Source organism: Solanum dulcamara, chromosome 10 (genome assembly GCF_947179165.1).
Source record: "Solanum dulcamara chromosome 10, daSolDulc1.2, whole genome shotgun sequence".
In the NCBI taxonomy this organism is placed as follows: domain Eukaryota; kingdom Viridiplantae; phylum Streptophyta; class Magnoliopsida; order Solanales; family Solanaceae; genus Solanum; species Solanum dulcamara.
Window position 1 is genome coordinate 48,827,410 of NC_077246.1, and position 19,839 is coordinate 48,847,248.

Below are 19,839 nucleotides of genomic sequence, written 5' to 3' on the forward strand. Positions count from 1 at the left end.
CCCCGTCAGAGTGGACCTAGTGCCAGTTTGAGTCAGGGCTGAGATGGCTAAACTCCAACTCTCAATCGGCAGCCACAGGGTGTTATGACTGCAGTTCACTTGACCATTGTTCTCGGGAGTGCCCTAGGAGCGATTCGATGTTTCAGGCTCAGCAAGACCAGAGTTGTTGGGTCTTGTCGTACCTGTGGAGGGCTTGGCCATCGATCTAAAGATGTGGGACCCATGCACAGTTTGCTCAGTCAGGTAAGTATCAGGGTTTTATGTTGCCTCCTGTTGGAGGTAGAGCTCAGAGGGTTGTTGTTAATGCTTTAGTTGTTCAGGCCAAAGTTGTTTGTGATCTATTACATGCTTCCATGAGTCGGTTAGAGGTTGAAGATCCAGGTATCGGTGATAGCCGCTCCATTTCCTTAGTTTGCTTAATATTGTTCATTTGGTGTGATTTTTGGGTTTTCACCCCCATTATCTCCTGATTGTCGTGGTAGCCTTATCTGGACTTATGTGTGTGTTTTAGCTCTGTAGTTGATTTCTTTTAATAGTTGCGGTTGAAAAACTCCTCGTGCCTTGCTTAGGAGGTATTGCTTCAAGTTGCGACCAGGATAGTTAGTCTTCTTTTTTGCCTCCCTTAACATTAATTTTGCTGTGGTGTCGATCCTTGTTAGATAGGTGGCTAGACCAGCTGTTTTAGTCTCGGGAGTTGTGGTGCGGGAGGTTTTGTTGGATTAAAAGGTTTCCTTAGTTACAGGTTACCCTATTGGGTTAGTAGTTGAATGGTTCCTCATATCCCTGAGCATAACTACTGTTGCCTTGATTATAACTTCTCTCCATCCATTCTAGTTTCTTGTCTTAAACGGCTATCTCCGTTATTGAGTAATGTTTGGTTCAGTTTTATGTTGGGATTGAGGGTTTCTCCGTTATCCTACTGAGTTCGATCCTTTGTAGTAATCCTAGTTGGCCGCCTCTTCCTATTTACCTCAGTCTTGTTCTCAGTTGCACGTTGTGGTCTATTCGTTCAATCTTTTGGGAGCAGTCCCTTTAAGAGCTTGGTGCCGATTATGGCTTATTGAGAATTTGGGATGGGTGATCTCCCATTGTGTCTTGTTGCTGCTTTTATTAGTTCTTCGTGGTGGTGTTGGTAGCTCCTGAGGTTTTGTTGGTCAGTTAGAGTTGGAGCAGTGGTTTTCTTTGGGGGATTAAGATATAGCCTAAGTTGGAAGTTGGGGAGTTGTTAGAAACTTAATCTACAGAAGTCAAAGTAATTCGTGGAGTATGGGATTTTGAATTAGTTTAGGATGGAAGTCTTGATTTTGGCATATTCAGTAGATTGCGATGGTTGTGAGTAAGAGTATATGCCTTTAGACCATTACTGATCAGTTGTTCAGGTTAGTATATCACTTACCAATTTGGCTTCTTTGGATTAGGATGGTTGGCTCAGACTTGAGGTGGCAAAGTTATTTGTGGGCACCTAGTGCCAGTGTTTCTGAAGTTTCTATGATATGAGTAAGTTGGCAGAGCTGGACTCAATGCAGTCTTGTCCTTTACAGGGTAAATTATTTTTTGGAGTAGAACGTTCAGTTTCAGAAGGTGAGTTTCAGTTGGGTTTTTGGATTTTGAAGTTGTGATTAGAATTTTGGGCTTTGCCGCGGTTTAGTTTTCTTGTTTTAGATGTTGTTATCCCTTAAGGTTCAGTTGAGTGATGTGACTTCCCTAAGGTTTTGTGGTGTGGTTCGATAAGCAAGTTTCAGATGATGTTAGTAGTATTCAGGATAGCTAAGGACCGGCAAAACGCCTTTAGTGGCTCGGAGAAAGGGATTTAAAAGCATAAGACAAGTATTTGGAATTTAGTGGGAGTTTCATTTGCCATGGTCCTGTATTGTTTATTATGGTGGTTTGGTTTAATTAGTCACCCCTAATTGAAATTTAGTGTTTTTGGTCAAGTTCGGACTAAGTGAGTGAGAGTTGGAACCCAGCAAGGAATTAGAGGAGTTTTGGGAGTTTGAATGGAATTTGAGAATTTTCCTCTCAGCTCGAGTTTCGTGATGGTATCATTTGATTCAAAAGGGTGTCCGAGGGTCTGGCAGAGCATGCGGACCTAGTACTCTCATCATTTCATGTCTCCAGTTGCAATTGTACTTTTACTTTTACGGATGAAAGTTTTTTTAGTAGTAGATGTTGTAATGACCCTCCAAGTCATTTTCTTTATGCTCCGATAGTTTCAGCGGTTAGATATTTTCTGCAGCGACTCCAAGTTATTTATGACATGGCTGCACTGGCAGTTTGGTCGTTTGGTCATTCATTTGGGTTTTATGCCCGTTTCTCTATTTTAAAGCTTTTGTAACTTGAAAAATTGACTTCGGTCATAACTTCAGGAAAACAGCCTCAAAATAGAAACCTAATGGTTCCATTAGCTCCGAAATAGACAAATTGGGCTAGTTGCATGGTCGGTATGAGTACCTAGGCAATCAGTATGAGTTTAGGAACATTTGGCGATTTTGCCTTCGAAATTTAGCCAAGAGTTGACTTTGGTCAACATTCTTGGAAAATGCGCTCAAATAAAAATTCTTACAGCGAGGTTAGTTCTGGGATGTTGAGTTTAGTCTAGAACGACCTTTCGTTTGCTTCTCAAGGCTTCCGATCTAATGATGAGGTCCTTTTTAGAATTTGGCTTAAAATGGCCTTTGGGTGTGGGACCCACTTTCAATCATAATGACCTCTTATGGAATTTCAACTGCAGCAATGAGTTCAAAATGTCAAATTTTGTGGGGTAGCATACTCGTTTGCGCGCACGGGATTCTGAATGAATTTCGAGCACCCCGTTGGAATATTTGAACTTGAGAAATATCAGCTTTTTAGTTGATATCTGGTGCAAGGAGTTTTGTTCTCTGCGATCGAGGACCCTTGGCCATATTAGCGGAGGTCTTGGAAGTTTCTCTCTGCGTTCACGGAGCCTTGGCTGCATTCCCGGAGGCTTAAGTTCCCTTGACTGCGCGTTCACGGAGCCTTAGCTACGTTCCCGGAGGCTTAAGTCCTTTGACTGCGCGTTCACAGGGCCTCTGACTGCGTTCGCGAAGGTCAATCTTCTTGGCCTCCGCATTCACGGAGCACTGTAGCTACGTTCGCGAAGGCGAAATCCTGGTTTGTTAATAAAAAACCAAGGGCGGTTTCAACACTTCTTCCTCAACTTCAAACATACATTTCTTCTTCATTACAAGCTCAATTTAGGTGATTCAAAGGTCCAAACTCAAGATTATTTTGTGGGGGATCCGGTGGTGAGCTCAGAATCTCAAGAAGAAGCTTTGTATGAGGTAAAAGTTCATAATTAGCTATTGTTCTAGTTATTTCGGAGTGGGATTTTGTTGAACTTTGGAGAATTATAACTTGCCCAATTTAGCTCTATTTTTTGTGATTTTTTAGGCTAGATTGTGTGTTTTTTCATAAGGAACATTATGGTATAATTTGTTTAGATTGGGAGAGTTCCATTTTTGAGGAATCGTTGATCAAGTTGCTGTCATTTTCACATTCTTAGCTCAAATTATGTGAATGTTTTGCATGGTTGTCTTATGTTGTTTTCCCACCCCGAATTATGTTTTAATTTTATCCTTGAGCTTGGGGTTCTTTTTAGAATCTATTTTTTGGGTCAATTCCAAAATTCCAAATGCAGATTCCACATTTCTCATTTTAGACCCCAAAATTAGCCCTTCTCCTAATCCAATAATTTTAGTATCAAAACGATTGTATTGACGAGATGATTAAAATTTTGTTAGATTGGTGGAGATTAGAGGCAAATCAGAGGACGAGAGCTTCATTGTGGTAGATTTGGAGCGCGCCAGATCTGCTTCGAGGTAGGCTACATTCTCCTCTTTTTTGACTGAACTCTATTAGATATCGTGTAGTATATTTTACATATGCCATAAGTGAGTTATTGCCAAGATTAGCATTTTCCTTATCCGATTCCACCTTCTTATTCTCGGGTGAGCATTATCCTAGAATGGTCTCGTAAAATCCTTAGATTAGGTTATGGGCCTTTATTGTGGTGTTGACTTAGCATTTATTATCTTGTTTAGGATCGATGTTAATGGCCTTAGGCTAGGATTTAACCTTAGGTGCTTTATAATGTGGTTGTTTCCCTCTTAGCTAGGCGTAGATTTTTATAGGGATTATTATGGATAGGATACCCTTTTATGATAGTGCCTTAGATGTTTGGGGCTCGTCGTAGCCGTCGGTTTGGTTTAGCTGGGTTGGTTGGGAGATGAGGTGGCTTATTTTGTGATAAGGCATCGTACCTAGAGATATTTCTCCCTCTTTATGATTTCAAGCTATACCTTGATAATTTTGCTTTTGTATAGCAGTAGGCTTATGATGCCATCTTATTTATTACCTATTGATTGGGCCCGAGGTCGTGCTCGAGGATTGATTGGATCCCAGGTTAGTCCTTTTTTGCCCCTGACTTTGTAATTTAGTTCGATGTTACTGTTTATAATATATGGTTCTTGTTTGGATGGTGGTGATGGCATGCTTGAATTGATTGAGCATATTCACTCATTTTATGGTACGATCCTGGTATTTCATTGCTTTTTAATAACATGTTTGAGAAGGAGCTCTCACATTTTTTCTACTTTTAAACTTGCTTTAAAGGGAGTCGTACCACCTGGGATATTGGATACTGTTTTTGAGATCCACTAGGCGTCAAGGACGTGCTCCTTTTATACTGACAGTATCAGAGGCATTGATGATGTGCTCAATTTTTATTGATATCCGTCGTGGCATCACAGTTTCTGCATCGTCTTGGCTGCTTGCTCTTCGGTACCACTATAGGGATTTTGTATGTCTATGTAAGACCTGGTTTGGGTTCAGGCAGTGTATATGGACTTCTCACATCCCCTATGGCCCCTTTGGCCTGTGTATCACTGAACTGGATGAGGGAGTCGCATGGGTCCCACTTGGTAGGCCGAGGGCAGGGGTGGGTCTATACACTTGTTGTTATTGATCTCTAAGAGCCATTGATGATATCAATGCTTTTTACTATAGACTTACATTCATTAGCATTATCTATCACCAGCATGCTTGTATGGTGTGGTCCCTCGGTTTTATGGGGACTGGGGTTTTTTTTGTCATTGTTTGTACCTTTCGGGGGTATGAGCGTCCGATCGGTTATTGTCTGATTATACTTGCTCTTATCTCTTGTTGTACTTGTCGTTGGTAATTTTTGTTGGATTAATAGTTTGTCTATGTGGTATTTGAGTTGGATTGCGGTTGGTCCTTCCTACTAGGCTCAATCGGAATAGTTCCTAGGTGATTATGTGGTTAGAGTTTTTAATTAGCATTGTGTTTTCATTAGTAGACTCCTATGATGCATCCTTCCAGTTACTTGGTTGCCAGATTGGGTTACAGGTGCGTTCTTTAACTCTTCTCCTTTATATGTGTCTCTGGTCCCCTTATCTTCTTCCCTATCATTATTGGGATAATTCTTGATTAGTTACTTGTGTAGTATTTACATGATTATATGTTCATTACGCTTACTTTATCTGTGGAGCTCAGTTGGCTTATGCCTAGTGAGTACCATTCGTTTGGTAGTCATACTACATTTCTACCCCCTATAGATTATAGTATGGGTTATCGTTGTTGATTTGGACTAGTGCGGAGAAACTTCTAACTTGGATATTCAGTGAGCTCCTGGAGTTCGAAGTTGCCGATTCCTATCCATGCTAGATTAGGACTAGTCTTTACTTGCTTTCCAAGACTGTATGTACTCATATTGTATTTGTAAAAGCCTTATACTTCTGTTTTGGTTTAGGTTCTCAGTTACTGACTGATACCAGGTCTTGGGGTGGTTTTTTGTATTTGTTTCGGTCATCATCTTTTTTCTCATTATTACTTACTTTCTACTTATTTATTCATCTTTCGCTTTATAGCCCGTTGCCTTTGTTTTCGAGCTAAGGTTTAAGGGTTAGGTTTACCTGCAAGTAGGTATTAGCCAATGTCATCACGGCTTGAGAAATTAGATCGTGACACATCTCGATGCTCAAATGGTAGGTATTATATATGTAAACTCTGTCAAAGCCAAGGACTGATCCCTTTGACCTCCAAAATCAATAACACAGGCCTGTAACATGTCCTTCTAGACCTGAATAGTCCTCTCTGACTAGCCATAGGTCTGGGGGTGAAAAGTTTTGCTGAGCTCGACTCAGGTACCCAACCCCTTCTGTATAGACCCCTAGAAATGCGAAGTGAACTGAGTACCACGGTCTTAAATGATAGATACGGGCACCCTATGCAATCGAACCACCTCTCGGATGTAAATCTGAGCCAACTTTTGTGAAGTGTAGATAGTCTGGACCGGTAAGAAGTAAGAAGACTTTGTCAATCGATCTACGATGACCCAAATAGAATCAAAACCTCTAGAGGTATGTGGTAAACCCACGAAAAAGTCCACAGCTATCCGCTCCCACTTCCACTCTAGAATGGGTAGTCGCTAAGTCAAACCAACTCGCCTCTAATGCTCGAACCTCACCTACTAACAATTCAAGCACCTAGCCACAAAAGATGCAATGTCCTGCTTCATCCCATACCACCAGTAATATTTCCATAGTCGCGATACATCTTTGCCACATCGGAATGAATGGAGTATCTGGAAACAATGGGCTTCCTTAAGGATGAGCCTGACTAGATCTTTAAATCTAAAAACACAGCTACGACCCTCAATCCTAAAAATGCCCTCCATATCTAAGGTTACCTTCTTAGACTCCCCACTGAGTACCTTATCATGAATCACCCTCAACTGTGGGTCCTCAAAATGTTGTGCCTGAATCTGCTCTATCAAGGAAGATCTAGCCTCTACATAAGCAAGTACCTTACTCGACTCAGAAATATCAAGATGAACCATCTAGTTAGCTAATGACTGAATGTCTGACGCTAAAATCCACTCCTCAACTAAAAGGAATGCCAAACTCTACATACTCACCATCTTCCAGCTCAAAGCATCTGCTACTATATTTGCCTTGCCCAAGTGATAGAGAATGGTGACGTCATATCCCTTTAGCAACTCCAACCACCTGCACTGTCTCAAATTAAGGTCTTTCTTGCTAAATATGTACTGAAGGCTACGATGGTCAGTGTAGATCTAACAATGGGTTCCATACAAGTAATGCCTCTAAATTTTCAATGTGAAGACTACCGCTTCCAACTCTAAATCATGTGAGAGATAGTTCCTCTCATATACCTTCAGCTGCCTGGAAGCATATGCAATAACTCTAGCCTGCTGTATCAGAACGCAACCCAAGAATGCCTGAAGCATCACAATACACTGTAAATCCATGGACCTCAACAAGAAAAGTAATAATCAGAGCAGAAGTCAACAAGGCCTTGAGCTTCAGGAAGCTCGCCTCACACTCGTTAGACCACTAGAAAGGAACATTCTTCTAAGTCAGTCTGGTCAAAGGCGATGCAATAGAAAAGAACTCCTCCACCAACCGCCTATACTACCCTGCCAACCCGATGAAACTATAAACCTCAGTAGTAAAAGTGGGCCTAGCCCAATCACAAACTGCCGCTATCTTCGTCGGATCTACCATAATCCCATCCTTGGACACTATGTGCCTTAGGAATGCCACAGAATCAAGCCAAAATTCAAACTTATGGAATTTGGCATATAATTGCTGATCCCGCAAGGTCTGAAGTACTATCCTTAGGTGCTTCTCATACTACTCTCTATTCCCAGAGTAGACTACAATATCATCAATGAATACAATGAAAGAGGAGTCCAAATATGTCCTGAACACACAGTTCATCAAATCCATGAATGTTGCGGGGCTATTAGTCTACCTAAAAGACATTACTAAGAACTCACAATGCCCATATCGAGTCCTGAAAGTAGTCGTAGGGATATCTGACTCCCTAATCCTCAACTCATGATACCCTAACCCCAAATCTATTCTAGTGAACACTGGTGCATGTACCCTGGAGCTGGTCAAACAAGTTATTAATCTGTGATATCGGGTGCCTATTCTTGATAGTCACCTTATCCAACTGCATGTAATTAATACACATGTGCAACGTACTATCCTTCATCTTCAGAAACAGAATAGGAGCACCCCAGGAAGACACGCTGGGCCTGATAAACCCCTTACTCAAGAGGTCCTGTAACTACACCTTAAGCTCCCTCAACTCAACTGGAGACATTTGATATGGTGGAATAGAGACTGGCTATGCACCCTACTCAACATCAATGCCAAAATTAATATCACGCTTAGGAGGAAGGCCAGGTAAATTATTGGAAAACACATCAGGGAACTCTTGGACCATCGAAATAGAATCAATATAAGGAGTGTCAGCAATACTGTCATAGACATAAGCAAGATAGGCTAGACACTTCTTTCCCACTAACTGCTAAGCCCTGAGGAAGGAAATCACACCACATGGTATATGACTAACTACACTTGCCCATACAATCGGAGAAATACCAGGCATACACAGAGTAACGGTCTTGGAGAAGCAATCCAAAAATGCATGATGAGTAAACAACCAATCTATGTCTAGAATTAAGTCAAAGTCTACCATATCTAGCATAATTAGATCTTCTCTAGTATTATATCCCACGATAGTCACCATACAGGATCAATACACTTGATCCACTACTAAAGAATCACCTACCGAAGTAGCTACACACATAGGCATAGGCAATGTCTCATATAAAACATCCCATCAAATAGCATAACAAGTAGACACATATGATTAGGTGGACCCTAGATCAAATAAAGCATAGGCAGGCTGATGAGAGAGGAGATCATACTTATTATGACAGCATCTGATGTCTCTTCCTCTGCCTACCTAGAAAAGCATACATGTGACTATGTCCACCTCTACCACTTGTCCCTCTTGCCTAGAAACCACCTCTAGTACCCTAAAACTCATCTCTACCACCTTGCACACTCTCTCTAGGCGGATGAACTAGGGAACTAGGGGCCTAAACCTACTGACCCTGCAGTATTTGACGTTTGTGATGGCTAATAATAGGACACTCCCTAGCAAAGTGACCTATCACACCACACTCATAGCATAGCCCTCTAAATGAACCCTCTTGTGATGCCCCAATTGAACCTGAATAGCCACCATGGCCTGAATACCCAAAAGCCTAACCCCAAGAAGACTGATCTAATGTTTGGCTGCTCTGACTGGCGGCACCTGCTGATCCATTGTCAGTAAGATATTAGGTTGTTGAATCGGTCTACTAGGTGGATACTGCTGTGGATAGCCTTTGCCAAAAGAACCCCTACCGTATGACTGGCGTCCACTAAAACTGCCCTGGCGGCAAGGCTCTTTGTCGCTACCTCTATAGGCCTCACGACGTATAGCCTCAATAGTATGGGCATCATCTACTATCTACAACAACGAACAACCTGATGCAACCATCTTCTTTGTAACCCGATGCATATCGGCGTACCCGCTTTTCTTCTATCAGCATTATCATGGTAGTGTTTCTAGAGAGCTCATGGAATCGAGACTCATATTCTGTGACCATCATCGATCCCTGCACCAATATTTTGAACTTATCTCTCACTCTCTCCCTCAAGCTAGGGGGTACATACTTCTCCAAAAAGGCCTCAAAAAATTGAGTCCATGACATGGGTAGCGATCCCTAGGTATGCAGTTAATATATGATCTCCACCGCTGCTTCGCTAGTCCATCCTACTGGAAAGTAGTGTAATCGACCCTATGGGACTCCACCAATCCAAGGTTATGCAACCTCTCCTAGCAACTAACCAGAAACTCGTGGGTATCCTCGGCCGTGGCGCCTGAGAATCTGGGAGTGGCCAATTTGATAAACCTCTCTAACATCTACTACTTCTCTACGGTCATAACCGACCTAGTCTCCATGTGCTGAACAACTGTAGAAATAGGCAGAATCACCGGGTGAGAAACAGTAATAGTGGGCTATAGGACTGGGGGCTGATCATATTGTGCCCCAGCTTAGCCTGAAGTCTGTGTCTCCTCTCGGACTTGAGATCCAACTGAAGTTTTAGGCAGTGTCCCTACTCGAGGCATCTCCTCCATAAAACTGAGGATCCAGGCCATAGTATCCTATAACAATAGTATGGCCACGAATCCATATGTGGGTTGGGCGGGATCCTCCTCCACCGGCTGATGCTCAAACTTCTCAACCTCTATATCTGGCTCCCATACTTGTGCTATGACTTAAGCTATGACCCATCCATGGTGTTGACCTCGACCTCGACCCCGAGCTGCGTAGGGGGCCCTCGTTCACCCTAACTAAATCTCGTCCTCTCTATCTAAGAAAGATTGAAACAATTAGAATTTAGAAGTGTTCATCATCATTAACACTCGATTAGAAAAAAGAATAGTGAATTAACTCTTAACAATGTCCGATAACCTCCTGAAGATTGGAGACGGACATTATCGTATCAATCCGAGGGACTCTACTAGACATTTTCTCCTGTAATTGTGAGACTGGTGAACTAAGCTCTAATACCACTCTGCCATGACCCAAATTTGAGTCATGATGGCACCTACTATAACCTATAAGTAGGCAAGCCACACCCAAAATCAAGCGGAAGTCAAACCTCAATTTAATTACATAATAAATAACATAAGAAGGCAGAAGCAAGACAAATATAATAAAAGAAATCAGGCCAAGGTATGAATGAAAGCACTAGCACTTTTTCTCACAAGTGTTAGTGAATGAAAGCACTTGTGAGAAAAAGTGTGAGTGTTCACGTGTGAGCAGAATTGTTCTTGGGCGAGAAGAACGATTGTGAGTCTCATAGCCTTTGTCTCCGAGGAAGTGGAGACAAATCTTGTTAGCCTTTCCATATACACGAGTCCTTTTTGTAATCTGGGCAAGAGATTTAATAAAAGGTTGGGCAAGTTGTCCGTAATGCTGCGTGTCTGTAATTATATTATTTGTGTGTTTGATTCTAAGTGTCAAACGTGTTGGTAGGCTGAGGTCGGCGTGGGGCGCTGTCTGCCGTGCGTGGGTGCTTTGAGGTGAAAAATTTGGGCTGAAAATTACCCCCGTAACAAGATATGTAAATATGATACAAAATATACGAAAACACCTGAAAATGACCAAATATGATAGAATGACACTGGACCTAGTGTCACCTATACAAGAGCTACTAAGTACAAAAGCTGACAATGTATATATACAATATAGATTTGACTATCCAAAAGTACAAGTGTAAGTCAATATAGAAAATGGGAAAGTTTTAAGTCTCTGAACATCGGGAGCTTACCACAATCCGAGTTTGGCACCGCTACGATGATCAGGCGCACGTTGGGGGTGACTTAAACTTGGAGTTGCATAAAAAAGATGCAGAAGTGCAGTATGAGTATCAAAACATGGGGTATTCAATAGGTATCATAGGCCGATGGAGCTCAAAAATAATAAATATCTAATAAGTAGCATGATGATACCACTAGTAATAAGATAAAAGCACAAAACTATAGTAACGGGAAAAAGGGTACTGAAAGAATCTTATGGTAATCAAATAAATTCCAACCAAATAGGTAATCATATTAATAATCTCAACCCACAAAATATCAGAGAAGAGCATCAATATAAAATAGTAGATATAGGTCAATATTACCTCAACAGTGTCATGGGGTGCCCAGAATTCACACCTCGAGCTTCTCAATAGTGATGATAATAACAATAATAATAACCTAAATATGTATCAATGGGCCACCCGGAATTCACACCTCGAGCTTCTCAATAATAATAGTAATAGTAGTAACCCGAGTATGTATCAACGGGGCCGCCCGAAATTTACACCTCGAGCTTCTCACAAATGAAATGCCATAAATAAAATATCACTAGTATTTCCTTAATAAAATATTTACCCTTATTCATTAACCAAAGTCTAAATATCATCAGTTTTTTCTTTCTTTTAAAAAAAGGTTTTTAACACCGGAAGGCAAATCAATACAAGTAGTCTATCAAAACACGAATCCCTCAAGCCCAGTAAAAATCCCACCAACGGAATCTGTCACGCCCCGGGAGGGTATCCTAGGCGCGACCGGCACTCGAAAGCCATTTCTGGCCTTCAAGCGAACCACCTGATTCAGTCACATTCACTCAATGGAGCATTCAATCATACACACTATTCACATTATGGGGGCCGAAGGCCAAACACTATCAGCTCAACAAAACGAATACAATAAGACTCCTCAAAATAACAGTCCAACCTCTCCACACTCTAGTCTATGAAGCCTCAATCAAAGTCTAGGAGGTGCCAATGACAAGCCCATGGCTACCAACAATAAAAAAACATGAAACAACATAACTATACAGGGAGCTCCACATCCTTCGGAAACTAGGAGGACTTACAAAGTAGCTGGAAGGGTAAAGATCTTCAACGGTGCACCGGTTGATGATCTCTGGTACCTGTCTCTGCATCATGAAATGATGCAGGCCAAATGGCGTTAGTACATGGAATGTACGAGTATGTAAAATGGCCGAATAAAACAACATCAGAAAAAGATCAACCAACTCGAAAATCTCAACTCATAAAAAAGTGACAACTCACTCAAGTGTCCTAAGTCTAACAAGAAATGGTTTAGACGGGACCAATTCACATGCCACTCAACTCAACTGACTCAGAGCACTATCAAGACCTAAATGGGAGTTTCTCTTATCCGACAACCATCACTTATGAGCGAGTGATAGTACAATAATCAGACGTTGTCGCCACGTCTGTCCATACCTTATCAGGGCATGAACGCCTCCCTAATCATGGATTCCATCAATTAGTCAAGTCCTATCATTTCAGGACAATAAAAGGGGAAACATCCGACTTTAACAGTTCGATCCCATGGGAAGCATCCGACTTTAACGGTTCCATCCCTACCTACGTTGGCGGCATAGTTTCTGGGGTTCAAGTATGGAATATACTCTCACCCGCTTTGGTGCTCGATACTCCTCCCATGACTCCATGCTCATAAGACTCCCTCCAATCATCTCAAACAAGCCCTCACGGCTACTTTCATTTAGGACTTTGTCAACTCATCAACTATATTCTCATTTCAACTCAATCAAGTCATAATGGCAAGTCTCATTTAGGACCCTGTCCACTCGCCAATTCTATCCTCCAATCAAGCCTAATTCAATAAGCATTCATAACATCCCACAAATATAACAAACCAATCCTCTCCTCATTTATCACCTCATTAGGACTCGTCACAACTCTAAGGTTTTAAACCAACAATTCAAGAAGAATAACACATTTAAGGAAATTGACACATTCCACATAATCACATGGTTAAGGAAATCAACAAGGCATATTAACAAACCATCTCCATTAACTAATGCTAACATGAAGGTTTAGAAATTCTTAGCTCAACAACTTCAACACAATAAGAATCAAATTGATAGTAGGCAAGATTCATTCAAACATGAACCATATCAAGAAACTTTATTCTCATGGACATCTAACTTCAAAGAAGAGTAGGGCACATGGGGGGACTCAACCCATGCTTTGAGTAGCCTTACATACCTTAGAGTAGATTCTTGAAGAAACCTTGTTGTTGGGCCTTCAATGGAAACTTGGAGTCTTGGAGCTCTTGGAACAATCTTTTGTTGGAAATGGAGAAAAAGAAGAAGAAGAAGAGAGAGGGATTTATTGGGCTTTTTAGAGAGAGAGTGAGGGATTGAAAATGGTCCCAAAACGTGCTAAGGCTGATACATATATAATTTGGGACAATTCCCAAATTGCCCTTTCTCTAAAATTCTAAAAAATAAGCTAAAAATGCTTCTGGCGCGATAGTGGCGCATCGCGCCATTGCAGTGCCAGGTCGATTAGGCCTAAAACCTGCACATCAGTTAGTGGTGCGCCGCGCCATTGACCGAACTACTGAGGCATGTTCTTGGCGTGATAGTGGTGTGTCGCGCCCTTATAGCGCTAAGGCTATATTTTCTGGGTTCTAGAAAATAGGCTTGAAAACCCTGCACACCTCGTAGTGGCGCGCCGTTCCAGGGGCCAAACTACTGAGGCTTGTTCTTAGTGCAATAGTGGCGCATCGCGCTACTGCGGTGCCAAGCCCAGATTTCCAGCAGTTGCACCCCAGGCCTGAAATTCCTGTCATGCTAGTTTATCTTGGGATCGTCGTATCTTTTGACTCCGAACTCCAAAAATTACATTCTTGGTGGCGTTGGAAAGAAAACTCAACGAACTTTAATTTGATAGGTCGTGGGCCACCCAGATTATTGTCTGTCAAAAGATAGGGTTGTTAGAAGTCGACCCCTTTAAACGAACTCATCCTAAAACTTAGCCACGATGAACCTTTTGGACTTAGCTTAGTCCTAAGGGTCCTTTGTGACCCCACATCACCTCCAACATTTCAATTTCTCAGGGACTCCTCTTAGCTCAAGCATATACTTCACAATAATAGAGTTCGACCCTACTCGAATACAAGAAGGGTCTGAATCTTAGGAAATCACATCAAGCGGCAACCAAAATCAAGCAAGTTAAGAAAATAGCATCCTATGTTCAAATCACCTAGGAGAAAGCTCTAAGGATTCTAATTGATGTAATTAAGTCAACATATCACCTAGGCTAAGGATCCAACGATTAAACCCCAAACTAGTCACTAACGATGATCATCGACTTCAAACTTCTCAATGGAATATCAACACCTAAATCACCAACCTAATCATGCGTTACTACTCAAAATATACCAATTCAAACCAAGTCAAGCCTAACAAGAGTAAGTCATAGCCTACCTTAAGCCAAAATCACACCCAAACTTCTAAACTTGAGTCTTTCCCTTCTAAGCCACCTCCAAATGATGCCACTCTATCAAATTATCAAAGAATACATCAAAACAAATCCAATGATACCCATTTTGCTATAATTAAAAACATAATTAAAATCGGGTCAAAATTTGACATTAGGACCTACATATGAAATTAAAAAACCAACTCCGTCATAAGGTCCCAAAAGGCTCAAGGAACTTGTGCTCCAAAAATAGGGACATTCCGAGCACTAAATAGTTCAAACAAACCCACCAATTTCAAACCCTAGAATAGTTCAAAAATTCAAGAAACAACAAAATTTATGCGAAACTTACAATGTTTTTAGGATGAAAAAAGGGTCTCGGAACGTCCCTGCAAGAATTCTCAACACACCAAAGTAAGAATGATCAAAAGTAGCCAAGAAAACCTCTCAAAATCCAAAATTTACTAAGTCCCAAAATGAGACTTAGCTACTGGAAATAGGTCTTTTAATTCACTGAAATCAGTAAATTTACTCATCGCGATCGCGAGCTGGGCCTCGCGATTGCGAGGTCTGCTCCAGCTAACCCATCATGATCGCGATGATCAGTCACACGATCGCGATGTTTAGGGACTTAGACCTTCGTGATCATGGACCCATAGATCGCGAACGAAGAAAGAAAGAGCTCTTGCACAAGTAGTTCAGTTGGTGCTGAACTTTGGAGAATGAGATTTCTCTCCGATGGGGGGTTTGGAATTGATTTGGAAACCTACAAATACAAACGAACTATGCTACCCAACTAGAATCAGCATTCCATATTCAATGGAATTGATGGATTTTCCAACGGAGATCATTTTATTGAAATGTTGACCAAAGTCAACACTTTCCAAAAAAAGGTTTCAAAATGCACAATGACCTAAAACTCATTCCGATAACCTCAAAAACCAAACCAACGGTCATTCTAGATCAAAATCGATGTTTGAAGATAACCGCACTAATGAAGTTTTTATTCAAGTGTGTTTACTCAAAATATTGACTGAAGTCAAACTTAGCCAAAACTTTAAAGTTAAAACAACAAATCGCACAAACTCAAAACGAAGACTCTAAAACCCAAAAAAAACTTTCCTTCTAGACCAAAATGGACCTTCCAGAGTTAATGGAACCATCAGAATTATCATACGACGCCCGAATCTTTGGATGTTGATTAAAGTCAATTCTTTGAAATCTTAAGCCTCAAAAATGGCCAAACCACCTCAAAACTAAATCAGACACCTTGGAAAGTGTTCCACCCATCCAAACATCATATATGAGCTATAAAGAAGATACAAGAAGGGGTGAAATGGTAAAAACACGCAAAAGAACAAAAATGACCTTAGAGGTCATTACCCTAGGTATCTTAGAGAATGGTAGGGTGTTGGCTGGTATTGAGTTTAGGCCCACTTTCATTGAAGAGATCAAGGCGAACCAGTTTGAAGATGAGAACTTAAATGAGCGTAGGAGGAAGATAGTCTCTGGTAAAGCACAGAATGCACCTCTTGATGCAAGTGAGGTGCTTACTTTTTTAGGAAGGATTTGTGTTAAATAAGTGGATGAATTGATTCAGAAAGTGTTGACAGAGTCTCATAGTTCATGGTATTATATCCATCCTGGTGTGAAGAAGATGTATGGACATTTGAAGCGGCTTTACTACTGACCTGGCCTGAAGAAAGAAATAATCGAGTTTGTAATGTTCCTCCAGGTCATTTCCTCTATTTTCTAATCTTTTCAGCATTTAAAGCTTTCTTGTAGAAACTACAAGTCATTTATTACTTGTTGGCACTAATATTTTGGTCGCGATCATTCATTTGGTTTTTATTCTAGTTTTTCTGTGTTTGGAGCTCTTAGAGTTTAAACGATTGACTTCAGTCAAGACTTAAGAAAAAAGGCCTTAGAATGAAATTCTAATGGTTTCATCAGCACTAAAATGGTCATTAAATGCTAGTAGCATGAACGACTCGAGTTCTGAGGCTTTCGATACGAGTTTGAGCCATTAGGTGTTTTAGCATTTAAGCTTTATCCTAGGTTTGACTTTAGTCAATATTTTTGGTAAATGCACTCAAATCAAAATTTTATCAATGTGGTTAGCTATGAAATGTTGACTTTGGTCTAGAACAACCTTTTATTCGGGTCCCAAAGCTTTCAATCTCATTTCCAGCCCCTTTGTTGGTTTTGTCTTAGAATGGCTCTTGGATGTGGGACAACTTTTCATCTACATGACTTTGGTAGCCATTGAGTCTAGAATATCATTTACAAGTAGTTTGAACTTTTGGTTTGCACCGTTTCGACCAAATGATTTTTGAGGGCTTATTCAAAGTTTTGGGACACTTAACCTTTTCTGGTGTTTGGTGCCATGGCTTTAGCGACCAAAAGTTGGCTTTTGTGGTAGCCACTTTAGCGACCAAAAGTTGGTTTTTGCAAAGGGCATCAGTGAGGCGGGTGTTGCGAAAGCAATATGGTCATCGCTTTAGGCTGCTTTAGCCACAAGTGCCTCCTAGGCGGCGATGGTCGCTTTAGCAATAATTTGTTGGCTTTTACGACCATCGCTTGGAATTAAATTTTAGTCATTCCTCCATTTCTTCAAACATTGATATCTCAAATTTTGGATCTCCATTTTGGGCGATTTCAAATATTGGGTTTTCGTGTGGATCGTAGACACGTATTGGAGTGCTTGGGAATAATTGGGATTCCTCTTTTAGAGGTATTTTTTGAGTTTTAGTTGCTGCCCTCTCTACTTTTAGAGCTTTAATGGCTAATTAATTCCATGGGATGATTTCTTCACTTTTGAGCATCGAATTGTGTCCCATTTTGGGACACAAATTCACTAAGCTCAAATGAACCTTTTCACAGAGTCAATTTCGAGATTTTCATTGTGGGTTCCACAATCTTGTTTTAGAACCAATATTGGAATTGTCTTTGATTAATGCAATTTTGGTGTTAAAACATCTGTATTAATATATATTATGATCAATATTTTGTTAGCGTGGCGGCGATTGGAGGTGATTCAAAGGTGGAAAGCTTTAAATTGGTGGATTCAGAGAGCTCGTGATCGAATTTGATGTAGGCTACGATCTCCCACTTTGACTAAGCTTTATTAGATATGCTTAGTATTTATTACATTTGATTTAGGTTGGTACTTCACAAGACCAGGGTTTGCCTCCTCATGTTCCATTTTCTTTATTCCAGGCTGAGCCTTATACTAGAATAGTCCCGTGAAATCCTTGGTTTAGGCGATGGGCTTTGTTGTGGTATTGCCTTAGCATTATTATCCTTTTTAGGGTTGTTTTGGATGGACTTAGACTAGGTTCGAGCCTTAGGTTCTTTAGCATATGCTTTCGGTAGGACTTGTTTCGAATGATATACCTTGTGCTAGTGCCTGAGACCTCAGTGGCTCATCATAGCCGTAGGTTTGGCTTAGTTTTGCTCATCAGGGAAGGTTGGTTCTCATAAAAATCATGTAAAGGGAGCATTTAGAACATGTAGAACATTCTACCAAGGCCTATAGAACATTGAATATCAGTCCTAACTATACAAAATTAAATTGAGTATTGCAGTTTATCTGAGATGTTATAAATATGTGAATTACAGCATCTACCTCATTTGTAGGTTCGCATATTTTTTTTATTAGCTCGGACAGGCTTTCATTAGAACAATAGAGATACACCTTGGCCTATAAATTGGAGCCAATCAATTTTCCACTTCGAGCTACTTCCAATTCTTTTTTAACTTCCATCCTTTGAATCTGATGTCAGGGAAAATCGTTAGCTCCCTCAAAATATTCAAGCTACCAAAGGGCGTTGTGGATTTCTTGTATGGCATCACAGAGATATAGATATCATCCCCCTTTGATCTTACCTAATCAACTGGTTGCCAGATTGGATCTACTAGGCCAAACTTAAGTTTAACCAATAGGTAACAGATTGAAGTATTGAGCCAAACTATGTGAGTTAGCGGGCTCTATAATAGTTACCTCAAGAATTTGTCTTTTTAATGGAATTGTGAATGTTCCTCCTTTAATCCTATGTATACTTGCATTGTTGCATGCATTAGTCTACCGATTGTCTATTATCTATCTTTTCCCTATGATGATTTGAGTTGAGCCTTTTTTATTGTCTAGGGGTGCTACAATATGGATTGAAGGTCAATATCATTTATTAGACCTTTGAATTGATATTTGTAGTACATGTTAATTGAGTATTCACGCAAATTTTCGCTACTGAAATTGTTGAAGGTAAAATAAAAAAAACTCCTTTAAAGATTTATACTAGCATCTCTTGAAGAAAAAGTTTAAAGTCTAATGCTAACTTTAAGCCACAAAGTTTTTAAACTCAGTCAAAAATGAAAAGTTAGGATTTCTAACTTTTTTTTCTAAGTGTTCAAAGCCATTTTTTTTTACCATAAAAATTACTTTTATATCCCTATATTTTAACTAAATTCTCAAACTACCCTTTTTATTCTTTTAACCCTAAAATTCACATTATTTTCCTCATTTCTTCGGCATTAGCACTTTTATCCAAACACTCAACTGCTTATTTATAAAAATAACTTTCAGCACTTCAAAGTTCTAAAGTACTTCATACATAAAAGTTACTTTATTTAAGTCCATCCAAACGGACTCTAAATCTGGTATGCTACATCAGGATTTCCTGTTCTTACTTGTCTGGATTTTGGTTTTCGTATCATGGATCTTGGTTCGTAAGAACATAAAGACCTTAAAAATCTTATCTTACCTTCATATAGTAAGTGAACCATTGCAAAAAGATAAGAAGTAATAAAATTTTGACATGGTTTCGAGGATGTTGTGCCAGACAACTTATAGAGGAATATGACTGGACTGAAGCCTCTTTTAATCCCAAGACATCAATAACTATATAATACATTATTTGCTCACATTCAACATGAAGTATGGATAGATTCTCAAATTTAACTGCAAGTTTGAAACACTTTTCTTGAAGTAATAGATGTGTTTCTCGATACTAAGATAAGAATAGATTTCAATATGAGCCATTTTATTTTCAATTTTAATCATTTCTTATGATACATTTGAATGGTGAACTTTAAAATGATTCATGTAAAGCAA